Genomic DNA, 25,202 nt, shown 5'->3' with positions numbered 1-25,202 from the left:
CCTTGGACAAGTCACTCCCCCTCCGTAGCACTGTTTCCTCTTTTTCACAAAATGAGAAAGTTAGACTTGCTGTCCACTAAGTTTCTCTATCTCTCAGCCTCCCTTTCTCCTCCTCCTCCTCCTTCTTTTCTTTCTCCCCTCCTTCTCGTCCTTCTCTTCCTCCTCACACACACACTCCAGGGTGCTCTATATTTTGAAGTTTCACTCTTTAAGATGGAAAAAGCATTTCTCCTTCCTGATAGGCCAGTAGAAAAGTGTTATACAAAATTCCTTCCTTTGGCCCCAGTGTCAGCAGGGCCAAGGAGCTGGAGAAGACAGTGAAGAGTAGTGTAGATGGGATTTAGATCTAGAAGATCTGGCTTCAAATTCTGTATGACCCCTTTGATTCAAGTCACTTCTTTCTTTGGGCCTCAGTTTCCTTACCTGGTTTTAAGGAGATTGGACTAGATAACCTCTATGATGCAATAGAATATAAGCTCCTTGAGGACAGGTATGTTTTGTTTTTGTCCTTGTATTCCTCTTGCTGAGCCCAACGCTTGCCATATTGTGGTTGCTTGATAAATTTTGAATGAATGAATGAACACATCTCTAGAATCCCTTCCTGTTCTAAATCTTATGATTCTCCATGTTAGGGCATTGTCCTTATCTTTCCATTATGCCAACCTACTTCTTTAAGTCGATCCCTTGCTTGGGACCTTGATTACATTTCCCTATGTAAGGTAGAGAAGGGAAGGGAATATACATTTATTAAGTACCTACTATGTGACAATATCTATAGTAATTCCCATCCTGGAGCTACCCCAAGAACACCCCTGGGAAGAACTTTCAGAATTTTCAGGTACATCCTATGTAATTGCTAGCTTAGCACTTGATTTTGGAATCTGAGAACTGGATTTGAATCCGCTACCTGTGTGACCTTGGATAAGTCCCTTCCCTTTTCTGGGCCTCAGTTTCCTCATCTGCAAAATGAGAATGTTGGACTAGAGGATCTTTAAGGTCCTTTGGAGTGCTAGTATCTGTAACGATCCTAAGACTCTGAGGAGGAGGGGGTGGAGATGAAGCGCAGAGACTGAGGGACCAAGCAGTGCTTTGCATTACATTTCACGCCCAGTCTGAAGGTGGCAGAACCTGCTGGAACAGCTGGAATTCCCAACAGAGGGCATCCCAGCTCAGGGAGGAAAGCTACTTCTGTTGTTTTGTAATGATGATTCAGCTTCCTCAGTTGGGAATCAACAACCCAGGTGCTGAGCAAAGATCACCTTCCCAGCAGGAGCTGGGGTGGATGACCTGTACTAAGTTTTAACCAGAGCCATTGTTTTTGTTTTAGCTTTGAGAGCCCAAGGTTACTCTCTGATCTACTTCAAAGGGCATTAAAAGCACAATGAGCTCAAGTCTCACATCCTACAGGAGACCTTCAATGACTCTTCTGGGCCTTATTGGTATCTTCAAACCAGGTCCTGTAGCATCTCCCTTCTAAGTGTGATTGAAGACCAAAAAGCCCCCTGATCCTAGTGGGTGGTCACAGAGACCATCTAGTCTAATCCACTCATTTTGCAGATGAGGAAACAGTCTCTTAGAGGTGTAGTGATTTGACCAAGGACACAAAGGTGGGACAGTATTTGAACTCAGGTTTCTCGGCTCCAAATCCACCACTCATCCCACTGGACCAGGTTGCTTCTTGAAGTTGATCCTTTGTTTGGGACTTTTATTACATTTCCTTATGCAGGAAATGGGAAGAACTCTTAGTGCCTCATGGAAGATGACGGGTTGGCTTGTCAGGGCTATTATGGGACACAGCCACTCTTTTATATTAGTCCCATAAAAATGACACCAAATGGATTTGCCGGGTGTTATTTCTCTGTGTCCACACAAGGAATGTGGTGGCAAATGTTAAGCAAGAGCTTTGAAGTTTAATTTGCATTGTTAACATTTTCTTCCTCACTTTCTTGAATCTATACGATCAACAAAACACAAACCAAGCCTCATTTGAAATGTTTGTTGACTTCTGAGGTACAAAACTCACAGTGAAAATTTAACAAACCACTGGTCCACACTCTTCATAGGAATATGCAGTCAGTGCACTATGCAGTGGACTCTTCATAGCAATCTGCAGGTCAGGGAACTCTTTGATCAAGCCTCTACTTCTTATTTTCTATCCCTTAGCCCTCATTGACTTTGGACATCTCTTGTATGGTTGACTTCGTGTATCAGTCTTGTCTTTACATGAGCTCCCTGAGGCATGGAATCACTATCACCTGCCCTCTTATCTCTTTCAGAGCCTAGCTCACTACATCGTGCTAGCTTCCCAGGTGCAGTGGGGTTCAGTGGAAAGAACACGTGCTCTGCAGTCAATGGATCTGAGTTCAAATTTCCGTTGTGATGCTTACTAGCTCTTGAGCAAATCACTTAGTGTCCTTGGCCTCAATTTTCTCATCTGTAAATTAATGGGGTTGCATTAGATGGTCTGTGAGGACCATCAAGGGAGTCACCTTCAAGATGCACCTTTCCAACTCCACATTTATGGCTCTATTCTTTTTTTTTTACTTGAATGAAAGAATTTATTACTAATTGCTTATCGTGTGCCATGCACTGTTCTAAGCACTGGGTATATATGTATATATATATATATATATATATATATATATACACATATATACATATATACAAAAGAAAAGACAACCCCTGCCCTCAATGAGCTTATATTCTGCTGAGACAGATAATATACCTAGGGGAATGGTGATTGGAAATATGATTCTATTCTTTAAAATAATTGTACCATATGTACAAAAATATTCATCACATGGAAAACGCTATCCACATCCAAAGAAAGAACTATGGAGTTTGAATGTAGATTGAAGCATACTATTTGCTATTTTTTCTTCCATTTTGTTTTGTTTTCTCTTTCTTGTGGTTCCTCTTTTTAGTTCTAATTCTTACTTACTACATCACTAATGTGAAAATATGTTTAATAGGAATGTATATGTAGAGCCTATATCAGATTGCACACCGTCTTGGGGAGAGAGGTGGGGAACGAGGGGGAGAAAAATTTAAAACTCAAAAGCTTATGGAAGTGAATGTTGATAATTCAAAATAAATTAATTAAAAAAAGAAAAAGTACTGAAGGCTTCTTCTTTCTCTGATAAAATGGCCATAGTTGCAGAAGGCAGACATGAATCTTGCTCTAGCATTTAATAGTTAAACTATCTTCCTTATCCTCCTTATTCCAAGTCTATACAGGTGCTGAAATATTCTGATACCCTGAGAGTTTTGAATGAATATTTTGTCTGTGCAATTTTGAAAATCATTGCTATATGTAGCAATATAGTAACATTTTATCTTAAACATTTTATTCATCCTTCAAAATTATTTTTGTTGGAGGAGAAAGAGAGGAAAAGAAATCTTTGAAATAAAGCAGAACTCTGCCACTCAAAAAAAAAATATTCAATCACAGCATTATTTTGGATGATTAGAAAAACTGACAACAAACAGTGCCTGATGTTTAGGGAACAGATGACCAAACCGTGTTATTTGAGTGCAATTACTATGCCACAGAACATGATGCATATAGTCAAGTCAAAGAAACGTAGAAAGACACGTGAAATGATATAGGGTGAAGAAAACAGAGTCAAAAGGTCAATATACACAATGATTACCCTAGTGTAAATAAAGTTGTCCCTGAAAGGAAAAAAACATTAGTCAAATATACCAATCAGTGTTAGTGTTGTAATCTCAAAGTTGAAGCACACATTCCTTCTTTTTGTTAATAATCAATAAACTAAAAAAAAGTAGAAGGTGATATGTTTTCACCAATTTGGTATTTTTCCTTAACTGTGTACTTTGGAAGGATCTGGGATTTTTGCAGTAAAATATCTTTATCATAACATAATTAGTTGTTTTAAAGTCTTTTTAAAGCTGTGTATGACTCTTTGTGACCCCATTTGGGGTTTTCTTGACAGAGATACTAGAGGGTTTTGCCATTTCCTTTTCCAGCTCATTTTACAGATGAGGAAACTGAGGCAAACAGGGTTAAACGACTTGCCCAAAGTCACACAGCTAGGAAGTCTCAGTAAGATGAGTCTTCCTGATGCCAAGCTCGATGCTCTCTCCACTGCACCACCTAGCTGCCCCTTTCTCCTAGACTAGCACTATTTAAGGAGACAGATATATATAATTCAAGTCCAGCATCTACTCTGAGAGTAGAGTGGGCCAGCCTTGTAGCCCCAGTTTCCTGTTTTCCTCTAGGAAAGAATCAAAGGCTTCCATGGAAAGAGGTAGAAGAGATTCCAGAGATATCTATTCACACTTTGCTTTGAGCTGCATTTAGATAAACCTTCATGAATATCCACATAACCTGCATGGCCAACAGAGACATCCTTTATTGATTATTACTTTTTTGTAATATGGTTTGATATACACACCTAGAACATAGTAAGCACTTAATAAATATTTGTTGACTTTGACTGACTGGTAGCAGCAAGCCCTATTTCTTCCTCATATTCATTCTCTTAATGACAAAATTTTGTTTCCCTTCCAGTCTTGTAGCATTTACTTGGGGGTGAATGGGAGGGAGGGGGAACATACATAGTAGGTGTGACCTTGATGTGACCAAGCTGTGACCTTGGGCAAATCACTTGGCCCTGTTTGCCTCAGTTTCCTCATCTGTAAAATGAGCTGGAGAAGGAAATGTCAAACCACTCCAGAATCTTTGCCAAGAAAACCCCAAATGGGGTCATGAAGAGTTGGATACAACTGAAATGACTGAAAAACAGCAACAATGTTTGTTGGTTGAATGAATCTGCCATCTATTAATCCGTTGGTTCTCAGTGTGGTCTGGGGTCCCCTGGAGGTCCTCAAGATCCTTTCAGGGAGTCAAAACTGTTTTCATGGTAATACTAAGACATTTTGATTTCCAATATGGTAAATATCAAGAGATATAAATAAAAACTCTTTTTGGGGGTCTTCAACAGTTTTTAAGAATGTAAAGGGGTCTTGAGAACAAATCTAAATATCCCTTGATTTATTTGTGTGACATTTTATAGAATCATAGAGCTGGGATTTATATCAATTCAATAAATATTGTATAGGGAGAAAGGTAGAATTTTGCAATAAATAAAGAATTGGCTATGGATTGAGGAAGACTTAGAAATTTTGCCTCTGACACAAATTATCTATGTGACCATGAGATCACTTAGCTTCTTGGTAACATGGGTCTCTCTCTAAAACTCCAAGTTGCATAGATGATGTGACAAACTGCATCAGTTGAAGGATTTTCCCACAATGCACAGCACTGTGCTAGACTCTGGTGCTATAAAGATGTATTAAATGACACAATCTTTGCTTACAGAGCTTCTGGGGATAGATGCAATGATACGTAATACATAGATAACTATAATACAAATTAAGGAGAGATGATGACAAAGCATTCTGGGAAAATTTGAAGACAGAGACAATACATTCCACTTGTGGGGTCAAGGAGGACTTCATGAGGGTGCTAGCTTTTTTGATCACTAACTGGGGATGTGCCCAAGGATCTGTTCAGAAGTCTCCTCTTTTTTATCTCTATATCCCTTTCCCCCGCATAACAAATCTTTATTGATTATTGATTTATTCTTTTTTTAAGCAAGAGGTAGAAAAAGAAATAATAAAAGCAAGGATCCTTCAAAAAGAAATTATCAGGCATCTTCAACTGGCACACTTGCTCATTTCATCCATCTTGAGGAGGTATAAGAAAAGTCTGATCATTTCTCAAATTTAGATAGGATTTTGGAATGGATGACTCCTTTAATTTGATCTAATACTCTCATTTTGGAGCCTGCTGAATTTATTTTTCTACGTTTTTTAAATTTTGAGTTCCAAATTCTCTCCCTCCTTCCCACCTCTCCCCCATCCACTGACAAGGCAAGCAACATGATATAAATTATATACGTAACATCATGCGAAACACATTTCTGTATTAGCCATGTTTCAAAAAAAGCAAGAAAAATAAAGTGAGAAAATTATACTTCAAGTTCATCCTTCTCTCTAGAGGTAGATAGAATTTTTTTCATCATGAGTCTTTTGGAATTGTCTTGAATCATTACATTGATCAAAGTAGCCAAGTCTTTTACAGTTGATCATCGTTACAACATTGCTGTTACTGTGCACAATGATCTTCTGGTTCTTTTCGCTTCACTTCGCATCAGTTCATATGGGTCTTACCAAGTTTTTCTGAAACCATACTGCTCATCATTTCTTAAAGTACAGTAGCACTCCATCACAATTATATGCCACAACTCATTCAGCCATTCCCCCATTGACGAGCATCCTCTTGATTTCTAATTCTTTGCCACCACAAAAAGAGCTTTTATAAATATTTTTGTACATACGGGTCCTTTTCCTTTTTTTTTTGATCTTTTTGGGATATAGACCTAGTAGTAGTATTGCTGGGTCAAAGGGTATGCACAATTTGATAGCCCTTTGGGCCTGGTTCCTAATTGTTCTCCAGAATGGTTGGACCAGTTTACTTCCCCACCAACAGTTCATTAGTGTACCTATTTTTCCCTCATCCCCTTCAGCATTTGTCATTTCTGATAGGTATGAGGTGGTACCTCAGAATTGTTTAATTTGACTTTCTGTAATTAATGGTGATTTAGAACATTCTTTCATATGACTGTAGATAGCTTTGATTTCTTCTTTTAAAAATTACCTGTTCATATCCTTTGACCATTTATCACTTGGGGAATGGCTCTTATCTTTATAAATCTGACTCACTTCTATATTTAGTATATACTTAAGAAATGAGTTCTTTATCAGAGAAATTTGTAAACATTTTTTATATTACTTCACTTTCTATAGTACCTTTTAGCAAAATGTAGTTTACCTAATTATTCCTTTTAATTAGGTCTATTTTTGCTTTTGCTTTGTCTAAAATCATGATTGCTACCCCTGCCTTTTTTACTTCAGTGAAATATAACAGATTCTGCTCCAGCCCTTTATTTTAACTCTGTGTGCATCTTTCTGTGTCAAATGTGTCTCTTATAAACAATATATTGTTTGATTCTGGTTTCTAATCCATTCTGCTATCTGCTTCCATTTTATGGGTGAGCTCATCCCATTAACATTCACAATTAAGACCACTAACTGTGTTTTCCCTTCCATCCTATTTTCCTCTGTTTCTTTGTCTCTCTCTTTTTATCCCATCCCTCCTCAAAAATCTATTTTACTTCTAACCACCATCTCCCTAGTCTGTCCCCATTTTTATTGGCCCCCATTTCTCTTATCCCCTTCCCCTCTTATTTCCCTACTGGATAAGTTACATTTCTATACACAACTGAGTATGTGTATATGTATGTATGTATATATGTATGTGTGTATACATATATGCATATTCTTCCCTCTTTGAACCAATTCCAATAAGAGTGAAGTTCAAACATTGCCTGCCTCCTCCCTCCCATTCCCTTCTTTGTTGTAAAAGCTCTTTCTTGTGCCCCTTTTATGTGAGAAGATTTCCCCATTCTACCTCTTCCTTCTCCTTTCTCCCAGTGCATCCCTCTTTCTCATCCCTTCATTTTTTTTGGAGATCATTCGAACATAATTGGATCTCATCCATGCCCCTTGTCTATGTAAACTCCTTTTAACTGCCCTAATAATGTTAAAGTTCTTAGTATTTACATGTATCATTTTTCCATGTAGGAATGTAAACAGTTTAACTTTATAAAAACTCTTATGATTATGCTTTCATGTTTACCTTTTTATGCTTTTCTTGAGTCTTGTGTCTGAATGTCAAATTTTCTATTCAGCTCTGGTCTTTTCATCAGGAATGCTTCAAAGTCTTCTATTTCATTAAATATCCATTTATCTCCTTCCCCCCACCCCAATAAGGATCATACTCAGTTTTGCTTGGTAGGTTATTATTGGTTGTAATCCTAGATCCTTTGCTTCCAGAATATCATATTACAAGCCCTCCTGTCCTTTAATGTGGAAGCTGCTAAATCTTGTGTGGTCCTGACTGTGGCTCCACAATATTTGAATTGTTTCTTTCTGGCTGCTTTGAAGTATTTTCTTTTTGAACTGGGAGTGCTGGAATTTGACTATAATGTTCCTAGGAGTCTTCATTTGGGGATCTTTTTCAGGAGGTGATTGGTGAATTCTTTCGATTTCTATTTTACCCTCTGTATCTAAGATATTAGGGCAGTCTTCCTTGATAATTTCTTGAAACATGAAGTCTAAGCTCTTTCTTTGATCATGGCTTTCAGGTAGTACAATAATTCTTAAATGATCTCTCTTTGATCTATTTTCCAAGTCAGTTGTTTTTCTGATGAGATATTTCACATTTTCTTCTATTTTTTTATTCTTTTGACTTTGTTTTATTGCTTCTTGATGTTTTGTGAAATCATTAGCTTCCATTTGTCTAATTTTTAAGGAATTATTTTCTTCAGTGAACTTTTGTACCTCTTTTTCTATTTGGTCAATGTTTTTAAACTGTTCTTTTTCAGCGAATTTTTGTGCCTCCTTTTCCATTTCTTACTTTCAAAGAACCTAGATTTGAATCCTAGCTTGTCTGATTCTTTTTGTATTGAACTTGAACAAATCAGTTCTTGCTTTCCTCATCTATAAAGTAGGGGTAGGACTGGATGGCCTCTAAAATATTGCTCCTAACTCCAAATAGTTCATAAATCTGAGGTGGGCAATGGGCTGAGCTAACTGAAAGTCTCTTGATGTCCCCATCTGTCAGAAACAGTTGACAAGAGGGGAGGGGTTCAGAAGAAAAGGAAGCACAGAGATTCTGGTACAGAGAAAGGAAGGGAAAGGCTAATTTATTAAGAATAGATGGTATCTGGGGTAGCTAGGTGGTACAGTGGATAGAGCACCTGCCCTGGAGTCAGGAGAAATTGAGTTCAAATCTGGCCTCAGACACATAACACTTACTAGCTGTGTGACCCTGGGCAAGTCACTTAACCCCATTGCCTAGCCCCCCCCAAAAAGGCAAACAAGAGAATAGATCGTATCAGAATATGGAACTAGAGGGGCTGTTAGCCACTCTCTGAGGACCAATAAGACAGAAAGGGTTAGGGAAAGTAATAAAACTGGACTTGGCCAGTGTTGAGAGTTGGGGGACAGAATAGATACAAGAAGAGACAAACTGGAACATGGAATGATTGGCAAGGAGTAGGACCAAGTAAGGAGGAAAGAAAGTGGGGAGTTTCATCTGATTTTAGGGATATTTCTACTGGGACGTAAATAGAGAAGAAATGTTGCCAACCCCAATCCTCCTGGCCACAGATTCATCATTGTCACCATGAACAAGGGGTAGGCAAAATGTTGCAATTTCTGAATAGACAAGGACCTAAGGGTCCTGGTATGAGGAACCCCTCAGGTTAGCCGAGGAATTCGCATAATAATGCTAATAATCTTGTACACTGCCCTAAGACTTTTGGGACCCCCTGTATTTGTAATATGTACCTCATACAGTTGTAGCGAGGTCAAAATGAGTTACTATGTAAGATGCACTTTGCAAAATAAGTGTCCTATAGTTTACAAAGCATTCCACATACACTGAATTATTTGATTCTCATGGCAATTGCATTATCATCCTTATTTTACAGATGAGGAAACTGAGGCCCAGAGAAATAGCAAGACATAGTAAATACGGCATTTAGACTTGAAGTTAGGAAGATCTGGATTTGAATCCTACCTCTGACGTTTACTCTCTATGTGATCATGGGCAAATTACCACCTCTCTGTACTGAAACTATAAAATGGTGGTAATTATACAAAAGCCTGAGTGAATTTTTATGCTTATTAAAACCTCAATACAGTATTGAGCTTACTAAAGCTTAAAACTGTACTAAGGCTTTTGAGGTATCTCGTATTTGTAGTACCTGCCTCACGGGGTTGTAAGGAAGCTAAAATGACATGATATATGATGGAGATTTAAAAATGTAAAGTGCTGTGAGATAAATGGCTTATCATCGTTGGTTTTGTCATTATGTTTTGTTATTTTGTTGTTAAGATTGCATATGTGATGTATAATAGAGCCAGAATTTGAACCCAGGTTCAGTTTTCTTCTTTCCAACAAACCATATGACCTCAACATGGCATTTTATTACCTGCTGCCTTGTATCATGGTCATGTACATGACTTATCTTTCTTCTGGTCTTACCAATGTCACATAGAGAGTTTACGGGCCTCCTGGCTTCCAATCCAGGGGCTCCTCCACTTAGTACCCTACACCCTCCTCTTAGAGTATGCCCATACGAGGACCTCCCCCATGTTCACTCTCCGTTTTTGGCCTGGCAAGAGAATATCATGGGAATTAGGGAAGGAGAGTACCATAGGAATAAGAGATTACTGTAACATATAGGAAATATTTGTCAGTGCACACTTATGGGTCTTTGGCGTTTAAGCATTTCTTCTGAAGTGGAGGAAATGAATAGCTGTCCTATATCTGATCTACTTTGTACAATGAAGAACTTTCTAAAAGAGATTGTGCTAAGCACTTTTGGGCAGACCCTAGACTAGAGTTATATTTAAGTTTATTTAAGAGATAATTTAATTTAAGAGAGTTTATTTAAGAGATTATCCCTAGAGTTCTATTCTATGATGGGGGCATAATGAATCAAAGACGACAAGAAAATAGCTTGACTTTTCTCTTTAGAGGTGACCTTTCTCAGCTCTGAACCCAGTCTATGTGAATCTCCTTAGCGAGAGGGGGCACCCCAGCCTCCTGTTTTATAACAGGGCTGAGCACAATGTACATGGAAGATATTCCCTGTGTCGGGTGCTGAAAGTCTTCCCCCTGCTTATCATGGACAGATCTCCTCGCCCCAATCCTGGACTCAGAAATGGTGGCCAGCCACCTGGGCCCAGTGGCAGCTGAGTTTGCCAACAGAATCAGTGCTTCTTGGGAAACTCAGAGACCTTTTCTGGGGCCTGCAGTGGCCCAGAGGCCTGCAGGAGAGGTTCCTTCTGTCTGAGTCATAGGATCGTAGAAAGAGCTGGGAGAAGACACGAAGACCACCTAACCCAACTCTCTCATTTTACAGATGATGAAACTGAGGCCCAGAGAGAGGAGCTCACCTGGGAGTCAGGAGGACTGGGTTCTAGTCTTAGCCCTGCTACTAATTCTCTGTGTGCTGTTGGGCCAGTCAGTCATCCCTCTGAAACTCTGCTTCCTCATCTGTTAAACAGGAATAATAATTCTTACCTTGCCTACCTCAATAATAGCTAGCATTTGTATATTGCTTTAAATATGTATTTATAATAAAATTTATATATTGCTTTTGCCAAGTCCTTTACAAATATTATCTCACTTGATTACCTCAATAATCCTGGGGAGTAGATGCTTTTATTATCCCCATTTTACAGATGAGGAAACAGGCAGGCAGAGGTAAAGTGACTTGCCTGAGGTGGCGCAGCTTGTAAGTGTCTGAAGAGAAATTGGAACTCAGGTCTTCCTGACCTTAGGCCCATGGCTCTAGCCACTGTACCAACTAGCTGCCCCAGCTAGCTGGAAGACTCTGTGGGAATGGGGATAAAAGAGCCCTCTTCTAGTAGGGCTAGCCCTGGCTAAATTGTGATGTCCGGGAAAGAAATCTTCAGCAGCTTCCAACACCCACTTTCTGCATCTCTCCTGCCTCCTACTTCCTCCTCTTCCATTCTAATTAGGCCGGTGCTGGGACAACCGCCATAACGTCTATTGCCGGGACTCCAAATTAAAAGGCTTTTCAGTGCGGTAGGGCTTGCCAAGCTCCTACTCCACAGGCCTTGGAGACTTCAGGGCCACTTTGGTTCCACAAGGAGACATTTGGATTGTGCTGGGGTCTGAACAATGCTGCAACTAAGAACCCGTATTTCTCCAGTGCTCTGTGGTTTATAAAATGTTTTCAGCTGTCCTGTGAGGGATTTATGATTATTTATTCTGATTTTACTGCTGAGGAAGTTGAGGCCTAGACAGGTTAGATAGCTAACCCCTGGTTACATAACTCATAGGTGTCAGAGCCAGGATCCAAACCGACCTTTCTACTGAAGGACATTGGACCCAGGCGGAAAGGCCCCATAGCCTCGGGCAGAATGTTACTCCTCTATTTACACTTAAAAAAACAAACAGTTTATTCACCAGAAGGAATTAGGCTTGGATGGTGCAATACCAGGCAGGGAGACAGACAGACAGGTTTTAGGATGGCTGAGAGGAGAAATAAATACTCAGGGCTACACTCACATTGTAGTTTGTAGGTGGTCACCTAACTTTGCCTACGTCGACGGCCCCTGGTGTTTCCTGACTGGCACAGGAGGCAGTGCCAAGGGGGAAGTTCAGTTGGATGAGGTGCATGAATCTTAGAGTTGCTTTCTTTTTATGTTTATTCCTGGCTTCTTTACTTCCTTACTTCCTTAACCCCTCCCCCATTCCTAACCTCCTTTCTCGTTCCCTCCTGCTAGTTCCTTCTTAAATCACTCAGCCTTACTTGTTAGGCAGGAAAGCACTCAGATGGAGTTGAAGTCACCCCCCCCTCACCGAGGTGCCAGCCCTTGTGTGTTGCCATAAGTGCAAAGAGAGAATTTGAGGAGGGGGGGAGGGGGACCGCCAGCCTCCCTCCCTCCAGGCCGAGGTTTTGCCAAGGGGCTGGCATCTTTGTTCCCTTTCCTGGTCCCTTGCAGACTTTCTCTCAGAGGCTGGAGCCAGGACCTCACCTGATGCCAAGGGTTTAAGCCCCCACTGTGCTCTCAGCCCAGGGCCTCCTCATTTCCTTGCTCCCAACTGGAGAATGGCCTCAGAACATATCAGTGCAGGGAAGACCTGGCCTGCTGTGATGGTCACTTGGGTCAGCGCCTATAGGAAGCTTAGAACATAAAATATTAGAGCCGTTAAGTACCCCACAGAATGCTACTGCTAGAAGGGACCTTGGGACATGGAATATTAGCATGTGAAAGGGTATCAAACATGACAGGGAAGTGTAAAATCCTGAGAGACCTTGGATCGTTTAGTCTAACTTCCTTATTTGATTGAAAGAAATTGAGGCCTGCAGAGATAGAAAGACTTCCCCCAAGGCTGCACAATTAGCTAGTAGCAGGTTGGGTCCTGGAACCTGGGTTTAAAAAAAAAAATCTATACCACATAATAATGTATGCGAAGCCACATATTCTATTTGTATCCTGGGAAATCATTTATTTCTCTCTTCTCTGTGTGTCCTTCACCTGTCAGTACAAGACTTGGGCTCAGGGCTGGCCTTGGGAGAAGACAGGGAGTTGTTAAACTAATCTCTGGTGACCTCCCACCTTCCTCTCCCCAGTCCTGTGTCCATGGGTGCGTTCCCCTTCTTCTCTGCTTAGCTGTGAACTCTCCTCACAGGGTCTCTCTCTGAACTGGACATCAGATCATCAGAGAATCTTTTTTTGGGGGGGGGAATGAGACACTTGGGGGTAAGTGACTTGCCCAGGGTCACACAGCTAGTAAGTGTCAAGTGTCTGAAGCCGAATTTGAACTCAGCTCCTCCTGACTCCAAGGAGAGCTCTATCCACTGTGTCACCTAGCTGCCCCTGATTGTCAGAGAATCTTGAAACTGAGAGGGGCTTCCTAATATTAATAATAACACCAATAACTAGCATTTATTCAGTGCCTTTTTGTGAAGTGCTTTACATATTTTCTTATCTGATGCTCACAATAACCCTGTGAGGTAGTTACTATTATTATCCCCATTTCACAGATGAGGAAACTGAGGCTGGGAGCAGGATAAATGACACAACCAAGGAGGTCACAGCTAATAAGTAGCTGAGGCAGGATTTTAACTCATATCTTCCTGGCTCTGAGACCACCACTGCATCACCTACCTAGTCCAAACCAAATGTTTTATAAATGTAGAAACCAACTCCCAGAGAAATAAAGTCCCTTGGATGAAGCACAAGGTAAGTTAATGGCAGAACCAGGCTTAGATCCCAGGTTTCCTTACTTCTAGTCCCAGGGGTAAGATTCCCATAGTTTCCCTGTGAGCACATGTTCTCCCCCTTTTATAGCTGATCAATCAAAACACAGACAGTGAAAGAATCAGGTCATCAAAACCTGTGCTCATAATCCTTGTTATGGTATTGAAAGTTAAAAACCATCATGCATTTTTCCTTCCCCTGTGGCATATTTGCAGATACCCAGGGGACAGAAAAGTTTAGTGATCAAAGGAATTGGGAGAATTTTAGGTCCAGTAACAAGTAATAAGCAAGAGATTTGGAGGCAAAGAACCTTGTATCATGCCACATAAGTGGCCATTTACTCTGCCTATGGTTAAGAATGGACAAGTTTTCTGTATCAACCAAACCCATGATCCAAGGAGTCAGGAAAGCAAACTTTCCACATTCATTTAAAAAAATTTTTTTGAGTTCCAAATTTTCTCCCTCACCTCTCTCACCTACCTTCTCCCCAAGATGGTGAGCATTTTTGTTTTAGGTTATACGTGTGGAATCATGCAAAGCATAGAAAGCAAACTTTCCAAAACAGACTCCTTTGGAAATCATGACCAGCTAAAGCTCAGCTTCTCTTCTTTTCTTGAGCAATGATCTGTGAAATAAAGATGTTTTGTCTACCTAAGATGTTGTAAGAACCACTGGATGATTTGTTAAATTTGGGGTGAGAGGACACTGAACCGGGACTCAGGAAATCTGGGTTATCACTGTCACCAACTTGTTGTGTAGCCATGGATGGATCCCTTTTTTTTGCCAAACCTCAGTTTCTTTCATTATAAAATGAAGGAGTTGGATTAGATGGTCCCTAAGGTCCAGCTCTGATATTTCTGTGTTCCAGATCCCTCCCAGCTCTAACATTCTGTCTAAGGTTCCTTCTGGTTGTACCTTGTTATGGTCTAAAATCCTGTCTAGCTCTGACATTCTATGTCCTAGGATTCCTTCCAGTTTTAGCACTCTCTGTGCTAAGGTCCCTCTCAATTCTTAGAATTCTCAACTCGTAGAATGCTAAGATTTTAAAATACATCAAGGGCCAACCTGTGGAGAACATGGTGGAGAAGTTATGTTTTTACCACTAGATGGCAGGACAGAAGCACAAAAATCTCTCGAAGATCAAATTGACATAGAAGTGGAATCATGCTATATTAGGGGTAGACTAAGACCTTTAGATTACTTAGTCATTACATCATAGGATCAAAGATAGAAAGATGGAAAGGACTGCAGGGATCACCTAATCTAACCCCCACATAGCCCAGAAGAAGAAACAAACTCAAAAGGGAAGTTACCTGCTCATATCCCCCAAAGAAGGTAGGTAGGAAGGAAGGAAGGAAGGAAAAGACAGGAAAGGAAAGGAAAGGAAAAGTAAGGAAAGGAGAAAAGAAAAGGGAAGGGAAGGAAAGGGAAAAGAAGGGAAGAAGGAAGGAAGGAAGGAAAAGACAGGAAAGGAAAAGAAAAAGAGGAAAGGAGAAAGGAAAAGGAAAGGGAAGGGAAGAAGGAAGGAAGGAAGGATTTTATTAAGCACTTACTATACGCCAGGCACTGTGCTAAGTGCTTCACAGATATCATTTCAATTGATCCTCACAACAAAGTACTCATAGCAGACTGACAACAAGGACCAAGATCTTCTGCTGCTCAGCCCAGGGCTCTTTCTGTCATTAGATGTGTCGATTTTCACAGATAGAAAAGATCAGGGTAAATTGTTAGGATTAAGGAGACCCTTTCAAATTGCTTTGTCTGACATTATTTCATGTATACTTTGTATTGATTTACCTATGTATATGAGGAAACAAATAGATGTAGTGGATTGAGCTTTGGAAATGGAGTCACGATAGACAAGAGTTTGAATCCTGCCTCAGATTCTTGCTAGCTCTATGACCCTGGGCAAGGGTCTTAATCTTTTTCAGCCTCAGTTTTTGAACCATAAAATGGGGATAATAATAACAGCACCTACCTCACAAAGTTGCTGGAAGGAATATATGTATGTGTGTGTGTGTTTTATTCATTTGCAAATCTTAACACGCTATACAAATGCTAGCTATCATTATTATTGTTATTGTGTCTTCCTTTTTCCTTTCCCCTATTCTGTAAACTCCCTGAGGGCAAGCACCTTTTCCCTTTCTTTTTGTTTGTATCTCTAGTGCCTAGCACCATGCCTTTCACTGTGGGTGCTTAATAAATGTTAATTGAATGGAAATAAACATTTACTTTTACTGCTGATTCTCATTTGGGGAAAATAACCTTTGGGTAGAAGGGTCTTCCTTGTGCCTTCTACACTCCACCGACTCTGTAGGAGAAAGTGAGGCTGGTGACTTTGCACAGCCCTCCCTCATTCGAATCAAAGTCAATAGCAAGTCATGTCATCATCTCCCTGATATCATGGTCCTCTTTGAGAACGAAGGACAAGCACAACTCTCCACCCTCACTCCCAAATCATCTCATTTCTTTGGTATCCACAATGTACCTTTCATATTGCAGTAACTTTTGGATGCTTCGAGGAGCCATGACTAGGTCATCAAGGATGTTACTTTTTTTCCTACAAGTGAGGGCTGCATCCCGTCTTCCCTTCAGCAGGTGGCCTTTGAGAGATGCCATAACCAGAACATTCATCATGCTTTAACCAACCTGGTCATGAGCTTCTCCAAATTTAGCCCACCTGGTTCTCAGATGACAGGCACACCGTTTGTCCCCGGGTCTATTGTATTCTCAGCCTCTCCAGCCTAGTGAGACATGCCAGAGCTCATGTTTCATTGGCAGAGCCTTCAAGAATCCAGAGTTACCTCCATACACACCATAATCATAATAGTAATAGCAAGCATTTATATAACGCTTTAAGGTTTTGCAATGTACTTTGCACGTTATCTTATTTGATCCTTATAGCAACCCTGCAAGGTAGATGCTCTTATGATCCCCATTTTACAGATGAGGAAACTGAGACAGACAGAGGTTAAGGGACACTTGCTCAAGGTCACATAGCCAGTGAGTGTCTGAAGCAGGCTTTGAACACAGGTCTTTCTGAATCAAAGTCCAGTGTTCTATGCACTGTGCCCCTTGTAATGATGAGGCAATAATTTCTCTCCCTGTGAAGGAGAGAAATAAGAAAAAAAAACCCTCATGTTTCTAATAGCCCTTTAAAGTCCCTAAGGTACTTTTCTCAAAACAACACTGTCAGATAGTGTAAGGATTGTTGCTCTCATTTTGCAGATGAGGAGATGAGGCTCAGTGATTTGTGACCATAATCACACAGCTAGTCAAAGGGGCAAGGCTCTTGTAGCACTCCACCTCAAGAGAGAAATGCAGTTAATAAATGATGGTTGAATACATGGATAGACAAATGACCTGGAGTTTATTGGGGCCATCCCTCTTCCTTTAGGCAAGTGAATGTCCAAGCCATGGTTAACAACTTTTCTGAAGGGGAATGCCAGCTCTGCTCTGTCTGACTTTCCCAGGGTGCATTGTGACTGTGTACTAATGGAGAAAGCCTGGGCACCAGATTATGGAACTATGAGGAAGGGGAATGGTAGTAACAACTACCCCAAGGGGATCTATGAAGCTCATGGATCCCTTTTCGAAAAAAATGTTTCAAAGGACATTATATAAAATGCACAGGATTACAAAGGAAACCAGTTATATGAAAATAAAGATGTATTTTTTTTATAATCTAAGTTCCTAGACTCCCTGAAATTTATTTCCAGACTCTTTGGGAGCTCTGTGGACCCCAGGTTAAGAACCTCTGGTCTAAATCAGCTTGAATCTTTCCTCAGTCGCCCATTCTGGGGCTTGCTGTGTGGACAGTCAAGAAACTGTTCTTGCAACCTTTCCTATTATCAAGTTTGTTCCACTACTTATTCTTCTGTCTTCTAATGGCACGGACAATAGCCAGCGTACCTTCCAATTCAGGCTCAAGAACAGTAACTGAACAGCTCTTAATCCTCTGAATTAATGAATGAAAGAGCATTTATTAAGTCCTCACTAAGTGCTAAGCATTGGGAACACAAATAGCAAAGTAAGAAAGTATCTGCTCTCAATAAGCTCACATTCTAAGCAGAGGAGATGGTGCCTACACAGTAGGAGCAATAAGGTGCCATGCAGATGGGCTCTTCTGGGATGTTGCATCCATTACTAGGTACCACTTTTTAAAGAGGCATTGCGAAAATGGGGCATGTCCAGAGGAGAGTAACCAGGATGGTGAGGGGCTCAGAAATCATCTTAGGAGGACCACAGACTTTGGTATGTTTAACTAGAGAGTAGAACACATAGAGAGATCTTGGTGCCTGGCACGCAGTAGTGCTTATGAAATGCTCTATTGATCTATTTATCTTTCTCTATAATCAATCTCTCTCTTGTTCTATCTCTCTATCACTCTATTATTATCTATCATTTCTCTTTAGCTTTCTCTCTTTCCATCTGCATATCTATCTATCCATCCATCTATCTATCTATCTGTCATCTCCATCTTTCTGTCTCTACCTCTATCATCTCTCTCTATCTCATCTAACTTTCTATCTACATATCTATCTACCCATCATCTATCTATTTATCTATCTTTCTATCTATTTATCTATCTGTCTTTTTCCTGTCATCTATCTCTTCTTCTCTCTCTATCACTATCATCTCTCTCTAGTTCTCTATCATCTATCTTTACATTTTGTCTATCTACTTATTATCTATCTATCAATCTATCATCTATCTACCTCTCATCTATATTATCTATACATCTATTTCTATCACCTTTTTCCATTTGCATCTCTATTATCTATCTGTCTATCTATCTATCTGTTTATCTATCTACCTATCTCGATATTTAAGTATCTGTCTGTCAAAGGACTTAGGATTGGAAGCCTTCCTGGAAATAATTTAGTCCAACTGCCTTATGTTATAAATGAAGAAACTGAGGTATAGACAAGAGAATAGCTTTGCCCACATCACAGAGACAGTAAGCCATTTGAAGATTTGAAGACAGCTTCTAATGACAAATCCAATGCTCTTTCCATGATGTCATTCTACCATTCATGACCATTGCCTTCAAATATCTGGATGACTGTTATAGGGCAGAGAGCAGACTTCTGTGAGGCTCCAGAGAGAAGAACTAGGACCAGTAGGATGGTAGCCCCCGTTCCAGAGGGCACCCTGAGGGAGGTAGGGATCATTATACTGGTTCACCTTATAACAGTAGTGGCCATCAGATGATGGAATCAGCGCCTTGAAAGGCAGTGAGCTCCCATCCGTAGATGTGATCAAGCCAAGACAGGAATGATGTGGAGAGGATTCGTGTGTGTGTGTGTGTGTGTGTGTGTGTGTACAGTAGGGTAATGGAGAGGGGAAAGGTATTGCTCCATGATGGAGGGTCAGGGAAGAATTCATGGAAGAGGGAGCATTGGAACCGGGGCTTGAAGGAAGGGTAGGATGTGAACTGGTGGGGAGGCCATGCCAAAAGTTCAGAACAGTATAGACAAATGTACAAAGGTAAGAAAGGGCAGGACATGGAGCATGAGACCATAGCATCATAGGATTCGGAGCTAGAAGGGACCTTAGAGTCCAATCTACTCATTTTACATACATGGGAGACAAGGACTAGTCTAGCATGGAGGGAACATGTAGTATGTGGAGGGGAGCAGTGTGAGACAAGGAAAGAAAGGTCTGTTGTAAGCACATTGTAGAGGACTTTGAATGTGAGGCTGGAGAGTTTGGACTTTTTCTTGTAGGCAATGGGGAGCCATGGAAGGTTTTAAAGTAGAGGAGTCACAGGATCCACTTCTGGCTCTAACATTCTATGTTCTATGTTCCCTTCCAACTCAAACATTCTATATCTTCAAAACCCTTTATAGCTCTAACAACCTACTTTCTAAGGTTTCTTCTAGGGGATGTTAGAAAGTAGAATCAAATCATGAAAATTTTAGAACTAGGAGGGGCCTTAAAGATCATTGCATCCAAACTCTTCTCTTTGAAGAGGGGGAAACAGAGGCACAGTCACACAGTCAGTTTGTGGCTCTTTTGTTTCCCCCTGTTTCTTCATGTGGTAAGTGCTTCAGAAAGAATGACTGGGAATAGATGGTAAGCCCCATTTGGGCTGGATCTTCTTTCTGCCTCATTGGCACAAATTGGCCAGCTTGGTGAGTGGCTGGAGCTCACTTGTGGCTGGCAGTGACCTTCACTCTCAGGGACACACAGCAGTGTGAGGTATCTCAGATGCTGGGGTCACTTCCAAGAAAAAGAGAGACAGACCCTCCAGCAGACCCCTCTCCAAAACAGGAAGCTTTCCATCTTGAGCCCTGACATTTCCCAGTCCCAGGAATTGGGCCAGAGCCAAGCCCACTCTGGCTCCAGCTGGGACTCAGCTGCCTTGGGAGTTGCCACGTGAAACACTCCCCAACCAGAGGGTCCATCTCTGTGTGTTTGTGTATATGTGGTTCTCTGTGAATATGTGTGCCTATACACCCACCAATGTACATGTGTGTACAGGCCTGTGTGTCTTGGCACACATGTCTATATGTGTGTGTGTGTGTGTGTGTGTGTGTGTGTGTGTCTCTGATTATGGAACAGAACTCGTAAGTGGGTGCACATTTTGTGGGCATCTCAGTCTTTTGTGCACGTGTTATCATGGAAAGAGCTCTGGACTCAGAATCAGGGGTCCTGGCTTCTGCTCCTGTCACTGCCTAGTATGTGACCTTGAGTGAGGAAGGGTCCCTTCAGGAAAACCAAATTTTGGCTCAGGATTCTGAGGAGGTGAGTTTAAATCCTGGTTTGGTGATGACCACTTGTACGATCCTTAGGCAAATCACTTAATCCCCCTGGGCCTCTGCGGTCTTCTGTAAAATGAAGTACTTGGATTAGATAAGGTGACCTCTGGGGTTCCTTTCAACTCTCAATCCACGGATTTAGGACTCAGTGGTCTCTAACATTTAAATGTCTCTGATTTGATGATACTTGCTGCGTGTATGTGGCTGTGTACGTGTATGTTTATATGTGGGTTCACAGATGCACTGTGAATGCATTAGTCATTTCCTTTCATCACGGGCTTGCACAATCGTGCACTCTTTTAAAATACTTCTGGACCAGGAGCTGTCACCAGCATCGAGCGGCAGAATGAACAAATACCCCTCCGTAGTGCTCCCAGAATGGGTTGGGACTGCAAGAGAGCAGACGGGGAGGGAGCCTTGGCTGGGATCCGGTGCAGCCAGGAGCTCTTCCAGATGTTCTGAAGGCAGTCCACAAAGCAGCCTCAGAGGATGGAGGTTCCCAGGAACTGTTCACACTTCCCTTCTTAACACACTCCTTCCTTGGTGGATTTCTTAGAGCTGGAGGGAAATGTAGACGTGACCCACTCCAGGCACCCCATTTTACAGAGGAATTAGCAGAGGTGAAATGGCTTGCCCAAGGTCACATGGTTAGTGAGTAGTGGAGCCAGGAGGTGAACCCTGGACTCTTAGCTCCATATTCTCTCCTCTTTTCACTATTCCACTTGCCTTTCATCAATCAGGACCACGTTGATGGGTGTGGGCCCCCAACCCTGCTTGGCTCCCAATGACATGCGAGATAAAATCCACCCCCTTTACTCTGGCATTCAAGGCTGAAGCTCTGACTGTCCTCTCAGATCTTGTCTTCTTCTATTTCCTTCCACTCTTGTAAAGTTAGATTGCACCACACCTTCTTCCCCTGAACACACCTGACTCTTCTTTCACTCGTATCATTCTGGATGCCCCCCATTCTCCACCTTTCCTTTCTGAATGCTGTTCAATGCACTCCTTAGATGCTACATCCTCCTTGAAGTCTTTCCTAATTCCATCCCCCCCCCCCCCGCCATTAACCCATCCCTTCTCTGAGCTTCCTCAGTGCTTTGTAGCTCTTCTATAGCTCTTGTTTTCTATCTTTTATTAAAGTTATTTGTGCACAAATTTATCTCTCTTGCTTGACTGTTAGCTCCCTGAGGACAAGAACTGGGGTACTAGGGAGCAAAACAGTATCATGGATATGGTATTGGACTTGAATCCTGCCTCTGACACTTCCTATCTGTATAGCCCCAGAGCAAGCCATGAAATCTCTCTGGGCCTCAGTTTCCCCATCTGTAAAATGGGGACAGTAATAGCACTTACCTCTTAGGATGGTCATCAGGATCAAATGAGATAATACTTGGCAAACTCTAGGATGCAATAGGAATGTTAGCTACTGTATGGCTCTTTTATAACCTCCATTGTATCTGTTATAGAATCTCTCATCTAGTAAGCACTTAGTATAAGTCTGTAGAGTGAATGAATAGATAACTCAGACAAATCTAGCCTTAAATAGGACCAGGAATCTGTCAATAGGGCATGAATGCACAGAGGTGGGTAATTGTCCATATGTTGGCGTAGAATAATTATCTTTGAGTTGGAAGGAATTTTGGAGGCTGTCTAGTCCAACCCATACCAACCCACACCAATCCATGCCAATCCATACCGATCCACACCAACCCATACCAACCCACACCAATCTACACCAGCCCACACCAACCCATGCCAATCCATACCAACCCACACCAATCTATGCCAGCCCACACCAACCCATGCCAATCCATACCAATCCACGCCAACCCACACCAGCCCATGCCAATCCACGCCAATCCATACTAACCCACACCAACCCACGCCAACCCACACCAGCCCATGCCAATCCACGCCAATCCATACTAACCCACACCAACCCACGCCAACCCATGCCAATCCACACCAACCCACACTAATTTATGCCAACCCACGCCAACCCATGCCAATCCACACCAATCTATGCCAATCCATACCAACCCATACCAATCCATACCAACCCTCTCTATCATATCTCTAGCAAGTTCTCATCAAACCTCTACTCAAAGGCCACCATTCTGGGGGAACCAATGGTATCTAATCCCAGAGCAGCTCATTCTACTTTGGGGTAGACCTAATGGTTGAGAAGTTTCTCCTTACATCAAGCCAGAATCTGCCTTTTTACACCTTCAGCTCTTTTCTCCTAGTTCTGCCTCCCGAACTTGAATAGAACAAGCTCTTCTTTTCCACAGCAGTTCTTGATATTCTTAAAGACAGCTATCGAGGCTCCTCTGTTCTTGACTTCCAGGCCTTCTCTTCCTCAGGCAAAACATGTACAGTGCCTTCCACTGATCTTCATATGACTTGATCTCTATCATGATTGCGTTCTTCTAGATAATATCTATTCATCAATATATTTCCTAAAATATGGTTCCCACACTGTCGGTGGAGTCGCAAACTGGTTCAACCATTCTGAAGAACAACTTGGAACTAGGCCCAAAGGGCTATATAACTGTGCATACCCTTTGACCCAGCAATACCACTACTAGGTCTGTATCCCAAACACAGCAAAGAGAAAGGAAAAGGACCTGTGTGTACAAAAATATTTATAACAGTGCTTTTTGTGGTAGCAAAAAATTGGAATTGAGGGGATTGCTAATCAACTGCAAATGGCTGAACAGGTTGTGGTATATGATTGCGATGGAATACTACTGAATTGGAAGGCAACAGTGAAAAAGGCCATTTAGTCCGACCTCTTCATTTTACAGATGAGAAAACTGAGGCCCAGAGAAGGTAAATGACTTGCCTAAAGTCACACAGGTAATAAGCAGCAGAAATGAGTTTTGAACTAAGGACCTGGAAAACCAATCTCAGGGCTCCTTACTGTATCACAATTCAGGAAGGAAGTAGGGCTTCAGGCCTTGAAGAAAAGGGAGAGGATTTGGACAAATGGAAAACAGAGAGGAAGGCTTCCCAATTAAATTAAACCTTTTCCATAAATATTTATTAAGAGTCTTCTGTAGGCAAGATGCCATCATTGTTCCAAGTGGAAGAATTGTGTAAGCAAAGGCCTGGAGGTAGGAACACATTCGAGGTGCTAGGGGTATTTGTTTTATGGTAGGAAGAGTGTTGTTTTGAATATCTTAGCTTGACTTGCAGGTCTGCCATTTTTGAGTAACATCTATGAGGTAGTATGGTGCAATGGAAAGCATGCTGGTTCGGACATTAGAAGATTAATTCCACTACTGTGTGACTTGGTCAAGTCACTTCCTTTCTCTGGGGCCTCTGTTTCCCCAAGAAATTGTATTAAGTGATGTTTGAAGACTTTTTGAGTTCTTAGAATTCCCCTACCTTTTCATTTTCTGTAACCAATGTTGGTATATAAAGTTGTCCCTCATGTCTGAAAAGCACTTTCTCCTGGCCTCTGACTCCTAGAATACCTAGTTCTTTTAAGACATAGCACAAGGATTCTACATGATACCTTTCTTGATGCCCTCCACCTTTAGCTGCTGGTCCCCTCCTCCCCAAAATTTTGTTGTTGTTCAATCATTTTTGACCCTCTGTGACCACATTTGGGATTTTTCTGGCAAAGATACTAGAGTAGTTTGCCATTTCCTTCTCCAGCTCAAACTGAGGCAAGCAGGGTTAAGTGACTTGACCAAGGTCACACAGTTAATGAGTGTCTGAGGCCAGATTTGAACTCAGGAAGATGAGTCTTCCTGATTCTAAGCCCACTGCTCTAGCCACTGCACCACCCAACTGCTTCCAAAATTTATCTTGCATTTATTTCATTATATATTGCATACTGTTTCCTTTGATGGGATGTAAGTTCCTTTCGGGCAAGGATTGTTTCATTTTTGTTTTTGTAACCTCAGCACCTAGCACAGTGCTTGGCACATAGTAGGGGATGAAATACTTATTGATTGAGTGATTGGTAAGCTGTAACTGTTTTCCTTGTGGCCTTTTTGCAAGCTCTTTTTATGAGTATTGTCTTATGAGATGATCAAATGTTCCAGGAAATGATGTGTCTTATGATTTTGGATATCTGGTAAAACCAGCTGTGTTTTCTCCTTTGCTTGTCTTTTTAAAGAAATGAGCAATCCTTTCATTTTGGGGCAACTACTTTCTATCTTCTGGTTTCATTTATAGCAAGAATACCAATACTGATGTGATTGATTCGTCCCAGATTGGTCATTGGACAGAGCTCTCAGGCCAAAAGTAGCTAAGTGGAAGTCTATAAGTAGCCTAAAAATTAATTTTTTAGCATCCTTTTCCTCCTTGTCTAGCATTCTGTCATTGTCACTGAAGAAGGGAGTGTTTACATGACTGGGGAACATTTCTTTGTTTCATGGGTTTCTAAGGCCAATGAATCTATCACTAAATGACCATCCTACTGGTGATGATCTTCTAGTACTTCATACTCTAGGCTGGTTCTTGGAAAGTTTGGTAGAACCTGTTAGAGTCCAGCCCAGAGCTTTGTACATAATAAATCCTTAGTAC

The sequence above is a fragment of the Vombatus ursinus genome, unplaced genomic scaffold (assembly GCF_900497805.2).
Source record: "Vombatus ursinus unplaced genomic scaffold, bare-nosed wombat genome assembly UNPS02014773.1, whole genome shotgun sequence".
Taxonomy (NCBI): domain Eukaryota; kingdom Metazoa; phylum Chordata; class Mammalia; order Diprotodontia; family Vombatidae; genus Vombatus; species Vombatus ursinus.
Note: the sequence above shows the minus strand (reverse complement) of the source record.